Raw genomic sequence first — 24,311 nt, 5'->3', positions numbered from 1 at the left:
TCCTATGAACATGCATAGAAAGGAAGTTGTATCCCGCTCTCCATCATATCAATCTAATTCTGGATTCAAAGCTTTTGCTCCAGATACTGACTGGTATAACAGGATCAGCTTGACCCACGGTCTTTACAAGCTTGACCTTCAGAAGAGAGCTTCCTGAACACCCATCCTGCCTTCTCGTGAGGGAAGAAAGATGAAAGTGAAGAATGGCACCAGGGGGCATTTAGGAGGTATAGGAAGATAACATTAGCAAAGATAAAAGACATCTTGCTCAACTAGCATCTGGGAACTAATTAGGTGTTGAAGGAGCCATTGAGAGAGATGGAAATTCTGTTTGTCTAGCCAATTTTAACGCAGCCAAACAGCCTTTTACTGTACATCCTGCATGGATAATTTATGATGGCTAAGAAAAGATATGCCCTATTCTGACTTTCAGTGATCTAAAGCTAAAATCTATTCCGTGGTTTGAGACAGCAGACTGTTCTTCACTAATCACTCATCCATTACCCTCATATTCCTGAAATGAAAAATGGCCAGGTCCAAACTGAGATGGGGCCACCAGTAACAACCAGTGCAGAATCCTCCAAGCTATTGCAGACCAGAACTTGCATCTCCACATGGTGCGGTCCTGAACGATCCTGAGAACCTAATTTGGGTCCAAAAGCAGTGTAACGGTAAGATCAGGCAAATCCATGCTGTCTGTGAGCAGAAGAAAACACTCCACACATAAATATTGTGTTGACAAGACTTTACCACTTCCATTAGCTCAGTTATCTCTGAACCATGCTTCGTTGCAAAGTGCAGACTAGCCCGTGCGATGCAAGGTATTCCCTTGTATATGAATCCTTTGCAATAAATGGAAGCCATTGCAATTATTTTTCATTCAAGGGAGTTGCAATGTAGAAGTAAAAATGTTCATTTCACATATTTAAGGTAGAGGGCTCAGTTCAGCTCTACTGTTACATTGCCATTATTTTATTTTTCTCACTAGAGTCAACACTGGATTTATATCAGGTATTTCTTCCACAATATATAAGCATGACAGTTTCTCAGGAAAACATATGAATTTTTAAGAGGAATAAACAATTTAGTTTTTCCTAAACTCATCCTGAAAAATCCAGAAATCACTTCTGTTGTGATCAGAGGGAAAAACTTTCAGACAGAGACCAAGCACGAAATCATAAAAATTGATATACTGGAATACCTGAAGGAAGATCCTTATAATGGAAATTGTTGGGCAACCTGTCACCGCTGCCACTTATTGTGCCTCTGCTAACAAGCTGTGGTTTTCTGTTCAGCCTCTCATGACCATTAGTGTGTAATGCTAAACCATCTCATCCCAAAACCATCTCATCCCGGAAGATTATTTGCATTGTGCTGTCCGTCCTCTTTAGAAGATAGACTCGTTTGTGGTGAAAGCCCTGAGCCTTTCTAGAGCAGCAGGACTATCACCTGGCTCGCCTCTGACTGTCCTGGTGACTTTCAGCAAAACAAGTGTTCCCAACCTCTCTTTCTGCTTCTGTTTCTCATTCTTTAAAATGGCACTAATGCGACTCATCTTTTTTTATTCCAGCTCTGCAGGGCGCACACCGTTTTTTACAATGGCCATATGTGCACCACTTGGCACAACGAGGAGCCTGACCAAAGTTGCAGGCTCCGGTGGCCACAGTTAACACAAATACGAAGAAAGTTCTCATACAGTATGCCTCGCAGCTCCTAGGTCAGCTGAGAGCACAAGGGAAACTCTGCCCATACTGAGGACAAGGTGATTTTGTCGATAACGTTCGTTCAGTCAAGGTTTCACACAGCCACAGGAGGGTATTGTAGAGTGGACAACGACTCACCTTGAACACCTACCACTAGACTCACCTACTAAACTAGCTGCTGTCACGTTAAAGTATTTGCAGTCCATATTGCTGCTTTCTTATTGTCTTGGTTTCGGCTGGGATAGAGTTAAAATTTCTTCCTAGTGCTGTGTTTTGGATTTAGTGTGAGAAGAATGTTGATAACACACTGATGTTTTCAGTTGTTGCTAAGTATCTTGTCAAGGACAACTACGCTCCAGGAGGCTACCAAGCTACTACCCTCCCAAGACTGGGAGGAGGGAACACAGCCAGGACAGCTAGCCCAGCTGGCCAACGGGGTATTCCATACCATGTGACGTCATGCTCAGTATATGAATGGTAGGCGTGATCCAGGAAGTAATCGCTACTTGGTTATCGGTCAGCGCGGGTGGTGAGCAATTGCATTGTGCGTCACTCATTTTGTATATATTATTTTTTATTATTATTTTCTCTTTTCTGTTCTATTAAACTCTCTTTATCTCAACCCACGAGTTTTTTCCCTCACTCTCACCCTTCCGATTCTCTCCCCGCCCTGCTGAGGGGGGGAGGGGGGGAGTGAGCGAGCGGCTGCATGGTATTTGGTTGCCTGCCAGGTTAAACCACGACAGTTCTTTTTGGTGCCCAACGTGGGGCTCGAACCCACGACCCTGAGATTAAGAGTCCCATGCTCTACCGACTGAGCTAGCCGGGGAAAGATCTCAGAGGAATCTAACATGGACCTAACACTCCTAGCAATTTACAGCAAAATCATTTGTTATGCTATACATTAAACGTTCTGCCCAAACAGAATCACAGAATCATAGAATCATTTAGGTTGGAAAAGACCCTTAAGATCATCGAGTCCAACCGTTAACCCAGCACTGCCAAGTCCACCACTACACCATGTCCCTAAGCACCTCATCTACACGTCTTTTAAATACCTCCAGGGATGGTGACTCCACCACTCCCCTGGGCAGCCTGTTCCAAGGCCTGACCGCTCTTTCAGAAAAGAAATTTCTCCTGATGTCCAATCTAAACCTCCCTTGGCGCAACTTGAGGCCATTTCCTCTCGTCCTATCGCTGTTACTTGGCAGAAGAGACCAACCCCCACCTCACTACAACCTCCTTCCAGGTAGTTGTAGGGCGCGATGAGGTCTCCCCTCAGCCTCCTCTTCTCCAGGCTGAACAACCCCAGTTCCCTCAGCCGCTCCCCATCAGACTTGTGCTCCAGGCCCTTCACCAGCTTCGTTGCCCTCCTCTGGACACGCTCCAGCACCTCCATGTCCTTGTAGTGAGGGGCCCAAAACTGACCACAGTATTCAATGGATGGGCTCATCAGATATCTCTTGTGCTCAAATGCAGCTTAAGGGGATGGGATGATAAAGGATTCTACTTATCCCTGCGAAAGGAAAAAAATCAACACCATGCTGCTCTGGTCTTCTTGAAAAGTAAGTTTTCATTTATACTACGCATATAGGACAGGACTGTATGCAACGCAGCACAGCAACGTGTCTAAAGCTGCCTGGGTAGTCTGCCCTTGCCTTTCCCACGGAGATAAGCACAGAATGGGAGAAGGGGAGCAAAGAGCTTGTCTACCTCCCTCGGGCATCAGCAAGCAGAGAGGAGATGGATCCAGCACGAGATTGATGCGGACACCATGCACAGTCTGACCCACTGCATGTCAAATGAAACATAAAATGAGGTCCTTCCCATGGTGAAAAAGGCAGGGGGGACTTCTCGGCAGCAGATCTCAAGGATCAGTGCAGCTAAAGTTTTGTGAAATTTCCAACTAAAATTCCCACTCTGGTTTGAAATGGAAACCGTACTCTTCTGCGCTAAAACGTGCATTGTCAGACAGCTGCTGCATTTCCAGCCTGGGTCTTCCTGACCTTTCTGTCTGACCAACTGAGTTCGGTGGAATATTTTCTGGATTTTTCATCTGTGAAACAGATCACAGACAGGTCGACAACTTTAAAGCAATTTGGATCCTTCAGGATGACAAATTGTTTCTGTTATCGAATATATGCATAATTACTACTAAAATTATATTTGAAATGGTTACCAGGGAATACAATTTTAGCCCATACCAAGGACTGAAAAGTCAAGAGAAAATGAATAGAGCATGTTTTAATCAGAAGATAAGTAGTTTTCCAGCTACTATAAATAGAAAAGGCTGGAAGAACGCATCCGACAAGCAGAAGAAAGTGTGAGGAGGGTAAAATTCCACAGTGTTTTGGCTTTGGACTTCAGAAGGTAGTGAGTATGAGATAGTGTGAAATACAAAGAAGCCTTTGTTGTTTACATCTGAAGTTTAAAAGTGGCACAGTGTGAATAAACAAAGGATGTTCCACGAAACACTGCAGCATGATGTACTCGCTCCATTTGAGTTCCAGAAACGGCATGTAAATAGAGGCATCGCCTTCTTGTTTAAAAAGAGAAGGAGGTAAACTTTAAAGCTTGCCTTCCAGAAAATCTCATTTACCCACATCTTTAGGTTTTTGATAGGCTTTTAAGTGGTAGAAAACACACAAGCTTAATAAGCCTAAGATCTGGATCGTTTAGCATTTGCTTTCAGGTTGGTTAAGCTTCTTACTAACGATAATAGTACACATGCTTTTGGAAACCTGAATTAGCTATTTGTTATCTTTTCTGCAAAAAAGTTTTGCTCTCAAGTACTGGGTTAATAGCAAGCAATTTATTTTTTGTGCAGACATGCCTAAACCATACTGCCACAATAGTTCCACAAGTTAACTGATTATTTTACAGGAGGATGCATTATGATCATTGATCAGGACAGAATCCAAAGACACGTAGATTCAGTTAGATATTCAGAATGATATTTCACGTTGAGCAGTTACGTAGCATCGAGCATGATTCAAGTTAGTTACAGTATCTGTACATACCTTTCAATGCAAAGATCCCCCCATATTTGACAAATCTTTGCTCAAATTTGATTTCAATTCAAAATATTGTAATGTACTCCTTTGGCATAAAAAGAGGGTAACTTTTGATGAAGTTAAAAAAAAATTGTTATGGTTTGAATTCGCTGTATGTGAGATCTCCAGTGGAGCCAGCAGATGAAAACACCTTTTGAATAAGCTTGTACAATCCTGAGAATTTCCATACAGATCAGTTCGGTTTTGCTTATTTGATGCTGAAACCAACCGATCTCAGACGGAAGGCAGGGTAATGCTGTCAGCTATAGACTTTATTTGTACTGCAGCGAACTCTGTGTATGCGAGGCAGCTCAGGGTACCAGAGACATGCTCAGGGGGTTGGCAGGTCTCATACGAGACTGATGGGAACCCCCATCCCACTGGAGTGGACCTAAAGGCCAGAAGATGCCTCTCCAGGACATCACAAAAGTCACCGTGACACTTGTGCATCAGGCAACAGAATTAAACTCCAAGGAGTCAGCCCACGTCCCAAACCAGACAAAACTGATGCAGCACTAAAGGGAAATGGGCACAGCTGGGGTCAAACAGAACCTGGTGATCTACTAAATCCGGGTTCACTCACTGCATCACCCTGCTAGGACCATATCTAAACATACGTTCCTCTGAAATCAGCTCCACAAAAGCTATCTAGGAAGATTAAATGGCTGGTGAGTTGCTAGCACAGCTGCACATGATAAAATAAGACACAATTAATCCAATTTCTCTAATCCCTACCCATCTATGGACTCTTTGGTGAAAGTTTTGGTATGAACTGTGGAAATCAGAGTTTGTTTTCATAGCAAGCTGGTTCACCAAAGACAACCTAAAAAGATTTGAGTTATTCTTCAAGCATTAATATCCACTTCTTGCGTGAGTGCCCTCGAAAGCAGATGGCTTCTGCTTACAAGCCCACAGACTGAAAGCAAACGATGCTCCTAAAATCTGCAAATACATGGCAAAGAAGCCATACTTTGGATGCTAACTAGAAAAGCAGAAATACGACCTGTGCCCTTTGCAAAGCAAGTTCACTTCAACAGCCCAAGCTCTGTGCATATTTATTTAATACAATTACTTTCCATCTACAATTTTGAAAACTGGTTACTTGTGCCTGCAGCAAAACTATTTTACCAGAAGAGGGGAAAAAATGCACCTGGCCAGAACATCAGCTGCAAAACCAGCATAGTTATTTCTTTCATGCCCTCTGCCAGCTGCCAAAAATGCTGAGAGTAGAGCAGCACGCGAGGAGGGGTGAAAACAAAAATCCTTCGTAAGGAAACAGGGCAAATCCTACAGCTTCAGCTCCTTCACACACCACCCCTGAATGAGCTTCCCCTGTGTGGCTGTGCTCAAACTGCTCCTGAGCCCAACAGAAAGCAATGCATTCCAGGGGGGCTAGTGAGCCGTCTTCTAACTCCACGTACCTTTAATTAGCAACAGATTTCTTTCACAAGATACAGTGCTTTTTTTGCACGAGCTGTAGTGATTTCTTATTAAAGAGGTGCGCCTTAGGCTTACAGAAAAATAGCAGTGAAGGAGACCTCCAGAGCTTCTTTAGCTTATCCACCTGCCCCAAGCTCTACCTACTTCTTCCTGGAAGAGTTTAGATACAAACTGCTCTCATATATGTGATTAGCAATCCTCACCACAAACATACCCCACAGGAGGGGCTGGATGTTTGAATGAGAGTCACAGTCAACAAGTTAATTTGTCAGTAAGCTTAGAAAATACGAGACCATCTTGGACTTCAGGGTCGAATTCCACTCGTCATATAAGCCTCCTAGCATCGATGAAATGGATTTATGCGGCTGGAAAGGAGATTTGAATTTGGCCATTAGTAAACCAAAATACCGAACTGATTGTGGCTGGAGAGGAAGGAAAGAAAATGCGGGGAATGCACTTTACATTTCAGCGAGAACCTGGCATTTGCAGCACATCATCCTCCTGCCAGCTACAGAACAGCAGCGACTTGGCAGAGGTTTGATAGCCAGATGTCATCCTCATCTGGTTGTCTTGGCTCAGGCTGTTTGTTTGAAATGAACAGCAAAACAGAGCGAGTAGGGGTCTTCCTGGTGCTACTTGCACGACAAGTAATAGAAGTAGGAAAGGTCTTTTGGGCGATGCCGGAGTCCTCGGAATCTGGCATTGCTTTGCACCGTTTTGTCGAATTTACAGCCCTCACCAGGCAAAATCTGGGATGTGGAATCAGAGTTAACAGGCCAAGAACAAAACGGCATATAAAGATTCGTTTGACAGCTGTCTCTCTTCGGGTGATGAATACAGAACAAATGATCTCCCCGCGTACTTCCCCAAGGCAGCTTTGAACACATTTCGGCACTCAGAGTCCGGGGTGCGTTTCCCGGTGATAAAGTGCTGCCGTTATATTTCTTTGTTCAAGTGCATTGCTATGTCTCTCCTGCACTGTAAATTCTCAGTTGGTCGTTTTATTTAAGGAGAGAGATTATTTGTTTTCCGCATTTCTATTATATTACCCTAAACAATGGCAAGGAGAAAAGCATCAGGCTAGTCCCCGTCTCAAATCTGCTGGCTTTCTACTTCATTGTTATCCGAGCTAGCACAAGCTATTAAAGATGCACTGATAAACACGGAGGTATAACACTACATATTCCTCCTCCCACATGGTCCTTTAGATACAGCAGAAGAGTCGAACTAATGGGCAAATGTTTGCCAGGGTTTTGATGTGGCAGCTCGGTCACAAATGCCTTTAGACCCAGGATACAAAAGAGAGAAGTACGTACCGTTCTCGCTAAGACCCCACGTGACTGACCTTGTATCAGAAGGAGATTTACTTTTTAAACCGAAAGCCTGATAGCGCGCGTGTATGTTTGTATACACATCAATATGTGTGATAAGAAGGCTGCTTTGTGGCAAAACCTGCCAACAAACCCATTTTTTCGTCGCCATCTGCTAGGAAGAGAGCAAGCACCTGTTAGGAGCAGCTGCTTGAATGCAGAATGTAGGTAAGAGAAAAATCAGTTTCATTTTGGAGTTGGCCTGCTGCAGGTAGCACATGGCTCTCACCAACAAGGATGCCAAGTGGTCCTTTTTAAGCTTGTCCTAATTAGGAAGTGGCTAGCGTTACGAAATCTCAAAACCGTTCGTTTAGGTTATTACAGCAAGTAGAGAGAAACGAAGGGGCTCCCCCCGTCGTCCCCCAAAACACCTCCCCAGCCTCCCTTGGGGTCTCTGCCCTCTCCCCTGCCTCTTCCTTTTTCTGAAGCAAGAGGAGGGGGAACGCTAACAGACCGTTTGGAGATGTCGTGCGTGGCTCTGTGCCTCCCTCGGCGTGGCAGGCTGCATCAGGACATGTTGCTCCGAGGAATCACAGTGTTAGCAACACCCCTCTCCTCTTTCCTTCGGAGAACAACTGCTTCCCTTTTGCTGCCTCTTTACGTCCATCTCGGTGTGGGTCCTTTGAGGGTTTTACGAGAAGGAAATGAGGGGGCTCGGTCCAAGCGCTCGCTGTGACCAAGGCTATAGGCACCAACAGATGCCAGCCCTGCCAGGCTGACATTTCTCCAGGGGAAGCAATGGGGGTCCCACCATCTAGGCAACCCGAACTGGGCAGGAGGGACACATTAAAGGATTTCCCATACTCTTCCAAGTGATATAGCCAAGATCACAAGTCAGCGTGGCTTCTCCCACCATGCCTGACACCACCGATGGTCTCAAATCTGCTGCCCTTAATCCATGCTTACGGTATCTGTGTTTCCATTGAAGGAATACGGTCATTCAGTTTATTCTTTCCCAATCTCCCAAGCATAGACTGTTTCTGCCTAATTTTCTTTTCCGAGCTTGCCTTGCACAGCCCGTGGGACACAGCCACTCACCTTACGAAAGTGGCCAGCACCTGCCCATCCCGTTTGGTCTTAAAAATCAGTAAGCCTGCAGGGGATTTTCCTGCTCCCCTTCACCACACAGCACTACATCTAATACTCGTTGGGGGACGTATTAATAGCACTATAAAGAGCTCCCACATCTAGGTAAAGCAACAGGAGGTCAATGGATGGGTTTCCCTTGCACAGGGAAAGTTTGCCATAGGCACTGATACTTAAGAGCTCCTTCAGGCCCAAGCGTCTTCCTTTTTCCTCTTTTCCCCGCTTCCTCATGTTCTTCTTCAGCCTCCATCCCTTGCCTTCCCAACTCCTGTTTCCTACCTGCCTATCTTCTGACTTGCCCTGTGTCACTGTCCTGTGCTATGAGGATGATAAATATTTGGCTCACATAACCTTTTTATAAATAGCACGTCCAACTCATTCAATCTCAGAGATTGATATTTTTGTAAACGGCAGCAAAGAACTGGTCTGAGCATCACAGCATGCTCAAAGGTGAAAATACAGAGGCTAATGCACAAACATGGACACTGTCTTGAGAAACAAGGGATATTCCCAAAGTGGTTTTGAGGCTCCAACTGCTGTGGTCTGCGTTACAGTTCAGCTGGATCAAATGCCGATCAAAACAAACCTGATTCCTGGATGGGAAAACACCCATCCAGTTTGGGCTATGGAAACCAGAGCAAGTATGTGAGGCTGCCGGAGAAATAATATTTCTTCTGCTTGTAAAGGAGTAAATTTAATCTTGATGCAATGAAATACACATAAAATCACTCAAAGCCATCCCACAGAGTCACTTCTCCATACAAAGCTGCACTTTAAATTGTGTGTTTTAGAACAAATACCTTCGGTCAAGCAGGATTTTTTTTCCTTAATGCAGATTTATATCTGTAAGCACATCTGTAAGCATACAGGTTCATGACTCCTGGGACATGCCTAATGGGCTCTGAATTCACTCTGGCTCATTTCTTTGAAAAGCATTGGTTATACAGTGGGAGAATTGAATAGGGTCTTTCACTGATGGATGTTTTTACATTTTGAATTTAAATGTACAAACTGAGATCGCGGGTTATTATTGCCGTGAGAAACAACAACAGAAAACGCAAGAGCCATAAATTAGAGAGTCAGTGACACAGAAACATTCAAGGACAGGATGAGCTAATTAATGTTACCCTCTGCCCTCTAAATTAGTCATATATTTACTTAAGTGCTTCTGCTCACCACTAGCCGAAGGGCAGTGATGCAGGAGCATGCAGAGGGTGACTCTGGCTGTCCTAGCTCCTTTGAGCCAACAAATGAGCCAACAAAGCCCATCCGAAAGCGAGGTACACCTCCTTCTGTTTTATATGCTGTGATTCACTGCTGGGTTTGGGCTGTCAGCGAGGAGACTGGGATGTTGAACAGCTCGGTGCTGGCTTAGCTATACCGTGTCGAAGAGAATGGGAAGAAGCCATTAGAAAGCGGGGTGCTGAGCTCAGCAATACGCTTCATGAGAGCAGAAATCAAACGTGTCTATGCCCAGGCATAAGAGTACCCCACCAGGAAAGCTTTCCCCTAGGTACAGCTAAAGAAACACGGGCTAAATCCATCATTGAGAGCAGCCCAGTGGAGCTCTACTACAAAGCAAACCCACTTGGGGGACCCTGAAATATTAAAATATTAATATTCTCCACCTTTTTATCATTTGCAGGCACTCAGATGAAGAACCGTCAAGTTGGGGAACAGCTCAGTCTTGGAAACAATCTGGTGAAAAGTCCTAACTCTCCTGCCTTTTCCAAAAAATTCCAGCGACTGAAAAGGAAAAAAGAAAAAAAAAAAAAAAACGGCCTTGTTCATGCTGTTACAGTTTAGGAACTGCTGGCATCCCTGTCTCCGAAAGGAAGGGGAGCGGAGAGCTGACTGCTCAGCAGCTGAGAACGTGTGTTCTGGAAGCAGCACGCCTGAGCAGATGGTGAAATGATTACTGCCAGTAAATGTTAGAGTCCTCTTTTTTTTTTTTTTTTTTTCCCTTTTTTTTAAAAAAAACTTGAATTCTGAACAACAGGGGAAAAATAATTACGAAGAATACATGAAAGCAGCTTGATTTCCTTTCTTTTTCTTCTCTGAGAGCCTGTGCGTCTTGTTCCTTTCTAATACCTAACGCTGCAAAAAAGTGGCCGTTCACTGGGCTCGCTGCATTAAAATCTAGCAACAAGCACTTTGTTCTGGCGAGTTTAACACGGCTGTTGTATTTAAAGCTGTGCGTTCACCGGGAAGTAAGGAGGCGCAGGATCGTGTGCTGTGTGTAGGACCTTAAAAATGAGATACGGGGAAAAGGCGGAAAGCTGTAGCTGTGGATATCGTAGCCCGCAGGTCAGCTTTTAAATAGGCTCTGTGCTGGCTTTGGTGTTACAAATAGTACTCGGGCTAAGCAACGGGAGTTATGCTTGGGTTATGCCTCTCCCTCACATCATCAGGTTTTGATTTCCCTCTGAACCTTCCCTCACCCTGTCTCCTCTGCCAGCCCCTCTCCTGCAGACCCGGGTACCGGGGGCTTTCTCCTGCCAGGCTCCCAGTCTCAGCTCCCTCTCCGATGTCTCCGAGCAGCCCTAAGCAATTTCTAATCCCATTAGCACTCTTGTTCCCCTCTCTCTGTCCCAACTCGTTCCTTTCTTTCCCCTCTTAAAATTTGATTTCTTTCATTTTTGCCTTCCAGCCAGGCAGCTTGTTCCTCCTCGTTGCGCTGGGTGCGTTAAAACCCCCGGAGAACCCAGCTCCCAAATTTGCAAAGAGCAAACATCAGCCGCGACGGAAAGGAGCATCCCTGTGGCGGAGGGAGCGGTGGAAGGCGAGCTGCGGCAAGAGGGCACGCGCAGTCAGAGCAGCACGGCACTTACCCCGCAGCGTCTTTTGAAGGCTTCAGCTGTTAAATGCTGTGACATCTCTCCCAAATGTGTGGGATTTTTTTTAAAAAAAATGCCCGTAAATTAAGAAAGGCTAGGGAAATTTCCACAGGGAGATCAAAAAAAAAAAAAAAAAAGCAGAACATGCGCAAAAGACGCCTCCTTACCGAATTTCAGATCTCTGCTCTGCAGCAGGGAGGTACCAGGGCTCCTCGTAGACAGGCTGGGAGAAATATTTTAGTATTGAAAACAACATGTTTTTCTCCAGCTTCCTTCTCTGAACAATTTTGGCTGGATCTTTAAAAATATCAGTCTGAGGAGGCAGAAAACTGGCATGGAAAATATCACCCCCCAAATTGATGTTTGCTAAAGTATCAATCAACTGAGGAAAAGATTTGTGAGAGGAACTGTCAGACATCCCTAAAGTGGGGAGCACCCAGCTCCACCTGCACGACTCAGGCTGGAAGGAACTTCTCCCCTTTCACCCGTTCGCTAGTTTAGCAGTCAACTAAGGTTAGGGCAGAAACATATTTTAATGTCTCTCTAAGCAGTCAGTAAAAGGTGACTGGCAGGGGATGGCTCCATCTAACTCTTCTACAGGAGACGTAGCAGCAGCTACGTGCTCAGGACCTCCTGCATAGCCTGAACTTAGGAGCACGGTCCACTCCACAGTCAACGTCAACAGATATCCACCTCCAGAGAGTAGTTCGGTCCTCCTAAAATTTGCCTTGCCATCCAGAGGTGCCTATACTGCTCCACGGACTAAGAAGACCCCATCATTTCTATGTTCCTGTGTTAAATGCATCAGTTGTTAGGTGCCAAAATTTCTGACGGTGGGTCCAGTTCAAAGCAAATCAAATTTGCAATTAGAAGACTGAGACTTCCCTGGTATTCATTTGTGACCATATAGGAAAATGAATGGTCAAAATCTGCTAAATTCTCAAAGATTATTATTATTAGCCATGAAACTCTCTTCTTTGAAAGTCAGGCATGATTTTTCAAGGTGAAAACTAATAGTAGTTAAAGAATAAGATTTTAATTTCAGTTATAATAATTTTGAGGCTTTGTAGGGATATTTTCAATTATAACCACAGCTCTTATCCCTCGACAGTTTCCAGGAAAGAAAAGAGAGGAGTAATTGAAATGTTGCATCTTCATTCAAAGACTCCACCACTTACCAAACAAAACTGAAATGAAGGGTGCCAAGAAAGTCAGCAGTGGACGATTGCATGAATACTTCTCTCCTTGAGATACAGCACTTCTATCAAGGACATACACCATCAATAACGACAACAGCAGCATTTGTCTTTGCAATTTAACTGTATTCAGAGCCCACTACTTCAAATGCTTGCTTAAATAGTAATAGCATAAATGGAGTCGGACAGACACTGGTCCTTGTAGTCAGGCGATACTGGCTTCCGAGTTCAAAGGCTGAGCGTTTTAGCTGTATAATAATGGACAGTATCACAAAGTATTGTGTTGAAAAGCAAATATTCCTACACACGAAAATACCCTGTTCCCACAGAGCGTGAACCTGGCTTTCTCTTTCTTCTGTACTGTATCACTGTGATTTGAAGAAAAACACTTGGGCCACTTGTGGGATAGCACTTCATGCTAAGTTACTAGGGAACAGGACAGGTTTGGGGTTGGGTGGTTTTTTTTTTTTTATTTGTTATTTCAGCTAACTGAGGACATTTAGATTTAAGATCGACAGCGCAAAACCAGATAACACGGGAACACTTTAAATGCATATCTGAAATACCCAAGCATTTCTTGCCTGATCAATAAAATAAAAACCAATAGCAACTGAGGAAGTGTTCAAGGGATTTAATTCCATTTGAAAACAACACGTTTTCAAGGTGATTTCCACGTTCACCAGGAATGGCAAAGAACTTGCCAGGCCCAGAAGGAGCTCTAAATATCTATCTTAAAGCACATTTGTGGAAACCCCCCTCTGCCTGCCCATTAAAAGCATTTGCCTTCAGGTGGTGAAGGTTTCTTATTATCTTCTCTGAGCCTGGCTTGGTGAAAGGCAAATACGCCTACAGTTCTTTCTTTATAAGGTTTATAAAGTGATATCGTGTTCAAGAACAAGGCCAAACTGTAGTCCAAGGTCTTTGTACAACCCCAAAAGTGTGATACTGTTTTCATTGTTCCCCCAAATGCGTTCAGGAGCCCCATAAAGTAAACATGCCTGCTGCGGCTGTCTTTACAAGCACATGCTGTCTGATGCCTATTTCATAGGATTACAAAGTGAGGCTTACAGACCTCGTTAAAAATATCACCACAAAAAAGTAAGAATTAATTTGTGATCCCAAGTTTTATAAGTCTGTAGATGAGAGGCAGGGGCAGGCCCCTTCCCCGCCGGTGCCCCCATTCGCCCACTTGTAAAACAGATGTTACAACATCTCTACCTACAGAAGAGATGTCTCATAGCTGAATTGCGTAACGTGAGGACACCGCTCGACCTCACGAGTGCCTCAGCATTGTCCGACCTGGTGAGGAGTCTCAGGAGATGCAACCAAGAAGACCGTACACCTTTTTGCTGGAAAAAGTGATGATTCTCATGCCAACCTTCCACTTTCCTTCCCGCTAGTTAGGATGCATCCCATCCCTCATCATGACAGAAAACCCAGAAAGGCTGAAGCTGAGCGAGCCGTGCATTACCGAGAGGATAATCCTGTTACCTCTGCAGCGACAACTCCTAAGCAGCAGCTCCTGGGAACTTAAGGAGGTATTTTAACTTTCAGCAGAGCTTTGCTCTTCACCTTTATCTAGTTAGTGCTTCTGAAGTGCTTTGAGAACCTGGGGCAAAAAATACAATATGAAGCTTAGACTAATTCCACATTGGCCTATTGTATCTGGCCTCTTAATGAGTGTAATTTATAGAATTCCACTAACATAAATGCATTCCAACCATCCCTGCCCCCCAAAAAGGAATCAATTGAGGGAAAATGGTCCATGACAGGAAAGAATGAGAGATCGATTAAATATTTAAAGTGTTACTGTAAATGAACAAGACGCACAAGCCAGGTCAGTAATGAGCTTCCCTCTAAGCCACTGGGAACTTAGATTAATGCTGCACTTGACTCCTGCAGGTCTCTCCCACGCGCCAGCAAAACTCTCACGAGCTGCCGAGCAGGCACATCGTATAAAGTGGTGTGTTAGCCCGCCGGCCAGCGTGTGCGTGTGCAAGACGGAGAGAGAGAGATTTAACTGCTTCTGCACTTCCAGCGCAGTAAAACAGAAGACAAGAATCAGAAATTTGTTTCCTTTGGATCTGGGACTGACTTCTAGCAACAATCAAGTTCCCATAAAAGATTCTGACTCTCTTAAAGGAATTTCACGACGCATAGAATAAACGGATTATGTAGGTTGAGCCTCCTTACCGTTTGGAAAGAAGAGATGTTGGAATTAACACCCATTTCACCCTATTTTTCCAAAGGAATTCATTATATTACGTGTGTAAACTGTGTCCTGCACTCAGTATAGTCCAGCTACAGAGGAAAGGCCACAATAAATACCAAAAAACCCCACCGTATTACAGATGACTAACATGATTGCCTTGGCTACTGTGACATTTACGTTCAATTCAGACTACCAAATAGAGGAGAGGCAGACCTTGAGTCCCTAAAAATCTGTCAGATTGCTACAATACATCACTTTTAGCAATATTAGGGTCCATGGGGGTTTCCCAGAATGGACAGAGTTAATAGTCCTTCTTAATTTTCTGGAAAATTTTGACTGAACAGCTCTGTTGTGACTTCTAATCCTAGAAATACTTAAGTATTTGATTTAGTGCCAGATGGGAAACTATTTGTGATAAAAGTAAAGATGCTAATTAGTACAAGGACTCTGGCTAAAGGAGAGATGACAGAAAAGCACCCTAAATTAGAGCAAGATTAGACCGGAGGAAGATTAAAACTAGAGTTGCTCAAGGAACATCCTTAGGACTAATCCTGTTTCATACATTCATTCACTACTTTGACACAGAACAACAGAAATGAGTTGATAAAATATGCGCATGCAAAAAGCCACCATGGTATCACACGGTTTGCACAGACTTTGCGAGTCATCCTACTGTCCCACAAGAAGCAGCTACATTTCCAGCTTTCCTCATGGTTATTTGCCCAATTTTTTCTCGTCTCCAACCACTCTTACTGCTCTATTCTACATCCCCACCAGCTGATCTATGTTTTGGTTGAAGGACATCACCCAGAACATGCACGGCAAAACAGCCACAGCTTTGTGAGAGCTGAATAAAGCAGGTTTACTGCGTATGGCGTGCAGGCTAACTTCATAACCGTACATCCTAGGATGTATTTGCATGTTTTTCCAAGAACACGGCATTGTTGGGTCCCATTCACCATATTCATCCTAAATCTATTCCTATAAAATAGCTTCCTAGCCTTGCTGTTTTCCACTCCAAATACATGCAGTTAAATTCGCTTGCTTAAACTGGAGCCCTGTGCGACTCCATTCAATGCATCTTTCTACTTTGACACAGAATAAATGTCAAAACTATTGTTAACTTCTCTGACTACAGCTTTCCAGCAAATTTCATACAGACTTTACAGTAGTTTCATGTAGACCTTGTTGCCTTAGCTTGCTTACAAGAATATCATGAGGGGCAGCGTCAAAAGCTTTCCCGCACAAAGATATATGACGCCTACTACTTCTCTTCTGTCCACAAGGCTCTTTATCCTGTCACAGAAGAAAATTAGATTAGTTTGATGACATTTGTTCTTGACAAGTCCATGTTCATTGTTACTTAGCTCCTTGTTATCTTCTGGGTGCTTGCAAAGGCTTTGATTATTTGTGCCAGTATATTTCTAGGAATTAACTTAGAGTGGTTGATCTCCACATTGTCAGGTCCTCCTTTCCCATTTGGTATTAAGACAGGCACCAAATCTGCCTTTTTCCAGTCCCCAAGTACCTCACCCGTCTCCTGCAAGTTCCAGCCACTTGTAACTGCTAACAGCTCTGAGATCAATACAAAGAGAATTGGAATATCATAGAAAAACAACCAACGGATCTTGAGGAGTGGAGCACTTAGAAACGGATTAAAATGGAAGACTTCAAATTCAGGCATAAAAAGCAAGATCTTCGGCTATTAAAAAAAAAGCTTAGAAGGAAAGAACGCCCTTTTTTTGCTGACATTTGATATGATGACCGTGAAGTTATCACCGCTTCCTTTGCTGTCAGCCACATCCGCTCTAGGGGAACTAAGCACCCTTCCTTTCAAATTTCCTAATTAATTAACATAAATAAGTTACACTCCGAGATACTGTTCTCAACCTATACGTACCTTGAAGCATACTGTGTCTACCCAAAGAATCCCGTTAGCTCCTGAAAGATTGTTTTATTCAATTATATCCACAGAGCTAATAAAACATACTATGGCTACAGCCATACTAGTAAATTAAACTGTGCCAGGGCATGGGCAGAGGAACTCGATCATCAGTACTGCTAAGCTTTTATAGCAGCCCATGGCATGCTTTTAGCCCACGCCAACTAACACTCTTTCCAATGCTTTCCAAGCGCGGTTTCAGAGAGCGCGGGCCAGGGATCATTCCCAAAGGCAGTTTGCAAGTGGCCACCCTGTTTCCGCAAGTAAAGGACTTTAATAATATAAATGAAGCCAGGCTCTGCCCTTCAAGCTTTGCCCCACTGACATGATGCACCTATTAATAAGACAAGTGCAATCCAGGGATGCAATCATTCAAGAAGTCTCTCGGAGAGAGAGAGAGGTAGGTTAATCATCTCCTCCCGTGACAAGGTATACCACAGCAGCCTGCTAGTGTGACTGTCTATAGAGTATTTCCTATGTGGTTTATTCACATTACAGAACTTTTACACAGCATAATTTTAGAGGCTATTTTTGGGCATCTCTTAATCCGTCCCATATCAGCCCTGTTGTGTTTTTTTTTTTCCACTTGTACATTATCAAGCGGCTTAAAACATTGTTCCATTAATTTATCTGCTGATTACATGAGCTTGGGCAAGCAGTCTTAAGTCATTTTTCATTTTGATGACACTTTGGCTCTGGTATTTACATCCATCTTCTGCCATTAAATGATATTTGCAGCTAAGCCCTTCAGCATTATGTGATTTCTACCTCCAAGATATCCGTAAGTCTTATGAGCTGATCTCCGCTATTAATGGGTGCTGCTGAACCACAGCCTGCATGGCAGGCTGCTGACTTGCCAAGGTTTTGGGATAAAACTGGCTATCAAAAGAAGCTTTTCTGGCAAGCCAGCTGGACCTATCCAAGGATCTCGCATCCAGTCTCTGACACCGACCCTCTCCCCCTGCTCTAGACCAATTTGTCCCATCTTGTTGCCTACTCATTGCTCCATTCAAATATTTGTGCGGGGAATCTGCAGCCTCACTTTTGCCCCGGCTATCAACGTGGCATACAGCACCCTACCACATATTTGGACAAGAGGACAGGTTAGTCCAAGCGGCAATACAGACGAAAAGCTCATTCAAGCTCCCGGTGTAAGTACATCTCTAACCCTCTATGGTTTCAACCTCCCAAATCGTCTATGATCAGCTTTGCTGCGCCGTGATTTTGTAGTGGTTGGAATAAAGAATTAATCCAACAGGCAGTGACTGACAGCTTTCTTCTAAAAAATTGTACCATCTGGCAAAGAAGAATTATCATACCATGTTATCCTAGTCCTCTAAAGCATTTTTGTACTCTGTCCAAGGCCAATGAGCAACCAGCAGATGTGGACAGGGTTTGTGAGAGAATCTGAACCACAGATGTGGCTAAACTGGCCATGAAGAAATGTAGGCTGTAAATCAAAAAGAAAAATAAAAAAAAATCTTTTACTCTCAGATAAATGAAGTTAGGAAAGAGCCTCCCAATGGGAATAGCTGAGAGAAAAACCTCACTAGATGTTAAATGGGGCTCGATTTGTTTGTGGGAAAGATTCGATGAGATGGTTGCCCAGAATAACAAGGAACCAGATTAGGTGACCTAGGGAATCCTTTCCAGACCCAAGTTTCTGTTCTCTTTAAACTATGTGCACAGAAAATGCAGTGCTTATTTCTGAAAGGAAAATGTGTTTTCCTGTAGCTTTGACTTGCATATAGGACTCTCTTTTTCCCATCTGCAGCAGTTCAGAGAGCTATTTAATGTGTTAAATGCTGCTGAACTATGTCACCTATGGCATTTTTCTGCTTTCCAGTAGATGAAAAGGCTTCTGTTCAAAAAGAAAACTGCAATATGTGCTGCATGAAATGCCAGCTGGGGGTGGAAGAAGAGAATGTAGTGATGGCAGATACTTGATTTAGCTCTGCATCAATAAAACATCCAGATTTATAAGAGAGAATGTGACGGAAAATGTCTTAATGGAACTACATTTGTAAAAGTACGCTGGTCCACTCACCTGTAATTACTTCAAGGATGCTCTGCTCTATTCGTTGTGACACCAGCAAATTAAATGTGGTAGCCTCAGTCTTTCTTATTTAGCCACTAGCAAGTTCATACATCAGGTACATGCACCAGCTCTTCAACATACTAATGATTCCTTGAGCATAAACTTCATGAAGTATCGTAGTATCAATACCTACACTCTGTGAATGCATAAGGTGTTTCTGAATTTCTCTGTTAAAAAAAAATGGCATTTTACATTTATAAGGAAGGAGTGATGTTTACAGTGCTGGACGGTGTGTATTCTTACAAACAAAGAATTAAGGGCTAAATCTTGAATTCAGACTTAGATCTCACCCATTCAAAGCTGTCACTGAAATCAGTGTGCCAAATAATGAACTTAATGGTTTTCAGGCAAACTTCCATTGGATTCAGTTAGGAATTAAGACCTGTAAGATTTGGCCCAGCAACCATTTTACTACAATAAAAGCTTGTCAAGTTCTGAGTGAGGACCTCCATATCTGGCCCTATTAATTGGGTCAAATTTTCAAAATTTGTACTCATACTTCTGGTTTTTTCCCATTCATACAGTTGCACTGAAGCTAAATGGATTACATTCAGCTGGTTTTTGACTATTCATATGTGGGTTCTTAATCAATAGCAAATATCATCAGGTCATTTGAATTGACTCTGCACCCTGTCAGTCAGTGTGGATCAAATGACACATAATAAACTGTTCCCTTTCGATAAACTGCTCCTTTACATGTACCCAAAGGAAGATTGGTTCTCTTCACCATAGTATATTAGCAAAAGCACTTTTTAAACTTACAACTTATAAAACCTAACTCAGCCTCAATAGCCTTGGAGATTAGTGAAGCACCATAACGAAACGTCACGTTAATTAAAAATAAACATGTCTGTAAAACAAGCTGAGGTGCTAACATCAGCTGAACAAAGGAGCAGATGCTGCTTTAACGGACAGTCCTGCTCAGACCTCTCCCCATCACCCTTGTTCACGCACTCCCAACTTCCTCAGGTCGGTGCTGGTGCTCCTCTTGCCTTCCCAGGGAGTCGTATCAGTGGAAGAACAACCCACAAAAGAGTACAAAATATTCTGCCAGTTTAGTTCTCTGAAGTGGCTCAGCACAGTCTCACATGAGTGCTGGTGAAGAAGAAGGGGTGGAAGGGGACAGCAGAAGAGAGGAGAAGTCAGGATCGCCTCTTCCAAAAGCAGACGGTTGTGCGAGTTGCTTGACTGCGACGTGCGACTGCACCTGAAGTGTCTGTTCCTCCTCCTCCTCCTCCCTTCGCTGCAGCTCAGACGTAGGGCCTTTGATGTCAGCGGAGTTATTTTGGTGCAAACTAGGCGTGAAGGGAAAACAAGGCGCCGTGTCCTACATAGCAGTCTTCTGGCAGAGGTAGTGGTAGTACTGAAGAGTCCTGACTCAGAGCCTCGGCGTTTCGCATTCACAGAAATTTCTTCTCCAAAGTTTACATCACATGACAGCTTTTTGACCTTATTATTTCGATACCTGGCAATCTTTGCAGCTGCTGCAGCTCCCCTCTTTATCAGGAGTATAAATATAGCAGAAGACAATATCCAGGATACTACCAGTGACCAGAAAATAACTGTGGCTTTATAAAAGAAATTATGACTTTGTTCCTATTGTATTTTAATGGAAGGAAGTTACTGACTGTGGGGTGTTTTACTTTGTTCTCACTGCAGGGTTTTTTTCACATAATGTAGCCTCTCATACAACCTTTAAAGGTTTGTGGTAGCAAAGTAAACCTAAAGCCTTCCTTTCTCCTCTGCTGGCCACAGCCACATCCAAGCAGGGTTGAGGGCAAATGTTCCTCCTCCGATCTGGGCAGGCTTCCCTACGGCATCTAAATCTCTCCTTATCCCATGTTGTCAGCCACCATGAGGTCTTGTAAATCCTGCTAAGGAGTGGCACCAGGCTCCAGGTCCTCAGATTATGGAGGTTCCTCATCTTTAGCAGAAGACCTGGACTGTGCATGTCCCAGAACATGCAGTAAGACACTAGAGCAAGGCCCTCAATGGCTGGGATTCGCTAGTGGGCACTTGAGCAGATGGCTTATGAGAACCTGGCCTGAGCAAGAGCTCTCCATCCCAACCTGGTCAACCAGGTGGATCCTCGAAGCCTGTTCCACTGTGCCTGAAAAGTGCTGGGGTCAATGGGATCCATAGAGAAGGGTCCCTCACTCCTTCTTAAGTCTCTCCACATCTCCAAGAGAAGAACTCTTCTCTGCCAGAAAGCAGGTGATACATTTCTCAGAGCTGTTCTTCCTCTCCAAGGTGTGGCAGGAGCACATTTTGTGATCCACCTACTGAAGGAGTAGGATATGTGACTCAATGAAGAAGGAATGACAATAACCCAATCACAATCTTCCAGTACCTGGAGCTTGTCCTTTTCCTCCCAATACCTTTGGAAAAGGAAGGATCGGCAGCTTGGGCACTCAGGCTCCCTTCTTAACCTGAAGATCTCATCTCCTGCTCCAGTCATCTTACCTCCAAACCTGCCTGCTGCCTGGCTTTCTCTGATCACACCAAAGGAGATTGACCCATGCTTTTTCCACACCTCATCATGTTTAGACTGCGGCAAAAGCTCACCTTTCCTCTTGCCACATGAACCAGAACTCCCGAAAAGCTGTAACACAGTCCACATCCCCCAATACAGTTATCAAAATGCCAGTAAACCAGCCATGGCCACCAAGGTGTGGCAGTGATGGACACTAGCTGAGGATCCAGCCTAGATGGATGCCATCAGAGCAATGGGTTGGGTAGACCTTTGGTCAGACCCAACACATCTGCTCCTGTGTTTTTATGCAGTTTGTACAGTTTTCAGCCTTCCAGAACAACAGATTGAGTGAATGAAAATTGGCCACATGACGGTAAAAAGCCGTTTGCAACTCCCTGCCCACAGAACAGACCTGATTCTAATCTGATTCCTGCTTGTTTTAGGTTTACATCTATGGACACAATTATTCCAGGTTTGCCTAGGTAGAAAGCGCCAAGGACCATGATAATGCCTTAAATATCCATTAAAACACATTTCTGCACATTCCAGTCTCCTCACCTATCCAGACATTTTATTGATCTGATTATTATGGGGAGTGCTCTTGGGAGACAGATGTAAATATGCTTTTTTGGGTATGTGGTTTTGTGCAGATTTCAATACAATACATGTAGTAGCCTTATATCTCCTGAAGTTCCCCCAAAATCATCTCAGTTATATTTTGCCCACAGCCAAGGCACTTCTGTCTCTTGGTCAGTCCTGCTGGTACCAAGGGGTTGGTATTCTGATAGGGTGTTTGGTACACAAGGAAGGTCTGGAGGTGAGGAGAAAGCCCTGGTGCCCTGAGAGCACGAGGATGAGATCACGCTTTACCTATTCAAAAGGGAACAGAGCTGCCATCATAGTTCACGGTCTCCACCAACCCTCCCGTGTTCAAGCAGAGAGGTGCTCACACGGATGCCCTCCCCGCAGCGCAGAGAATAACTCACACCCCCGGACACAGCTTTACAAGTCTGCCGGCAAGCACAGGTAACGGACACCAAGAGCGACAGTCCTGCCATTATTTGCAGCGACGCCTCGGTACTCCACCTCCGCCAAGTGCTGCGCATTGATTTCGGATTTTATTATTTAATGTGGCTCTTCCATCTGCAAGGCTGTGCAGACTTGTGACTTTTACACCTGAGTGCCGGAGCTGGAAGACGGTAGCACAGCCAGCAAGGCAGATTAAAGAGCAAGCCGGCGACACTTCACCTAGGATGCCTGCTGCGAGTTCACTTGTTTCTTTTAAGAAGTTATAAGAGGAAACATTTGCCGTGTGTCTCAGCGACATCTCTGGGAATAATCCCCACCCAGCCCCTTCCCCACCGCTTCTTAAAAAGTCACTACCTACCCTTATGTTTGGAAATCTGTTTCTAAGCAGCTTTACCTCATCTCAGTTAAGTCTTACATTAACGGAGCTCCCAGCAGCAAAGTTATTAATACATTCTAGGTCGCTTCCCCAGACCATGTTTTCCTCCCCAGTCCTAACCAGTTGCTCTGTGTAACAGCACGTTGCAGAGCAGCAAAACAGCCTTAGCCTCTTTCTGTTTCCAACCAGAATAACACTCTTTTGATTTCATATTTAGCTCATGCCTGCCAAAAAGCAGCACGTACTCTGATACTGGATAGAATAATGCACGGCCCAATTTACTAATACGATACTATAAATTAGAACTATAAATGTGGATCATAGCTGATGTCACTTCAATTCACATCATGCAGATATCATCAAAACAATGCATCTTCCGTGAAATAATTCAATATCCTCAAGTAGCAAGAAAGGGACTATGTGCTTATAACATGCACCTCTCCTTTATTTTAATATAACATTAAATATGCACAGTTAAGCACTCAAAAGTCAGGAAATGAGAAATGCAAGGCCCATAGAGCTTTAACTCTGCCTCCTTGAGGATATTAATTATGTTGTCATCTTTCATCAGATCGCTGCATACTGTTTCTTAAATAATCTTTTTCCGCAACCTTTCACACATCTATACGTTCCAGAACAGCCTGGGATGGCTCTGCTAGAGACCACAGCAATTTATAACGACGAGAGGACAGATTGAAGGATTCACGTTTCAATTCTGCCTTTGACTTCCTTGGCTTCCCAGAGTTAAAACGTGCAACTTAAAACGTTAAAATACCGCTTGCATTTCGCTGCTGCTCATCCCAAGATCGACGCGGCGCTCCCTGCGCTGCAATCTGTTACCGTCTGATCTCAACATTCCAGGTGTCGTGCGATTCCCAGAGAGCTGCAGTCCCTCCGAGATCCTCAGAGAGCTGCTCACACCTTGGGAAGGATGCGCTCGGACACCGGACAGTACAATACTCACAGTGTTGCTGTCGTAGATTAGAAAGCTGTGAAGGGCATCAGACCCTTTTTGTCCATGAATCTCCCTGCACGTCGGGGAATGGACTGAATTCAGGATTATACTAAAAATGGGAGTTTTTAAAGAAAAGTAATTTTCAGGTTTCCCTCAAAACATTAGAAGTAGTCATCAGTTATCTCAGCATCACACACATGTGAAAATATAGTTATGACCTTCAGCTGATCTTCCACTGTTACACCAGTGGGACAACATAGTAAATGGAGTTCTCTTAAGTTACCGGACCCATTAAACCCTCTTCTCTGCAACATTTTAGGGGTTGTTCTGCAACTTCTTTTTACTGCTGTGCTCTATGGCTCCCAGTCAGAGGCAAAATGACTTCTCGTTCCATTTAGGTTCACCTTTTTCTTTTAGGAAAACTACTATGACTGAAGACATGCCGCCAAGCATGTTCAGGCTGCATCCAAATTGCCCTGCAGTAACACCCTCAGTAACGGCTGTGAGACCACGCTCCCCAACCATCCACCCAGAGACAGTT

The 24,311-nt window shown here is 44.0% G+C and overlaps 1 protein-coding gene and 1 non-coding gene across 2 annotated transcripts in view; both read right to left on the bottom strand.

Moving 5' to 3' along the window:
* The window catches only part of MSRA (methionine sulfoxide reductase A), a 297,534-nt gene that overhangs the window by 9,637 nt on the left and 263,586 nt on the right, over positions 1-24,311 (bottom strand). The gene's annotated exons all lie outside the window — the stretch shown is intronic.
* On the bottom strand, positions 2,460-2,532 carry TRNAK-CUU (transfer RNA lysine (anticodon CUU)). The gene has a single exon. It is a non-coding gene; the product is annotated as a tRNA-Lys (tRNA).

This window comes from Calonectris borealis, chromosome 3 (genome assembly GCF_964195595.1).
Source record: "Calonectris borealis chromosome 3, bCalBor7.hap1.2, whole genome shotgun sequence".
Classification (NCBI taxonomy): Eukaryota; Metazoa; Chordata; class Aves; order Procellariiformes; family Procellariidae; genus Calonectris; species Calonectris borealis.
Note: the sequence above shows the minus strand (reverse complement) of the source record. Positions and strands in the feature narration are given on the sequence as shown.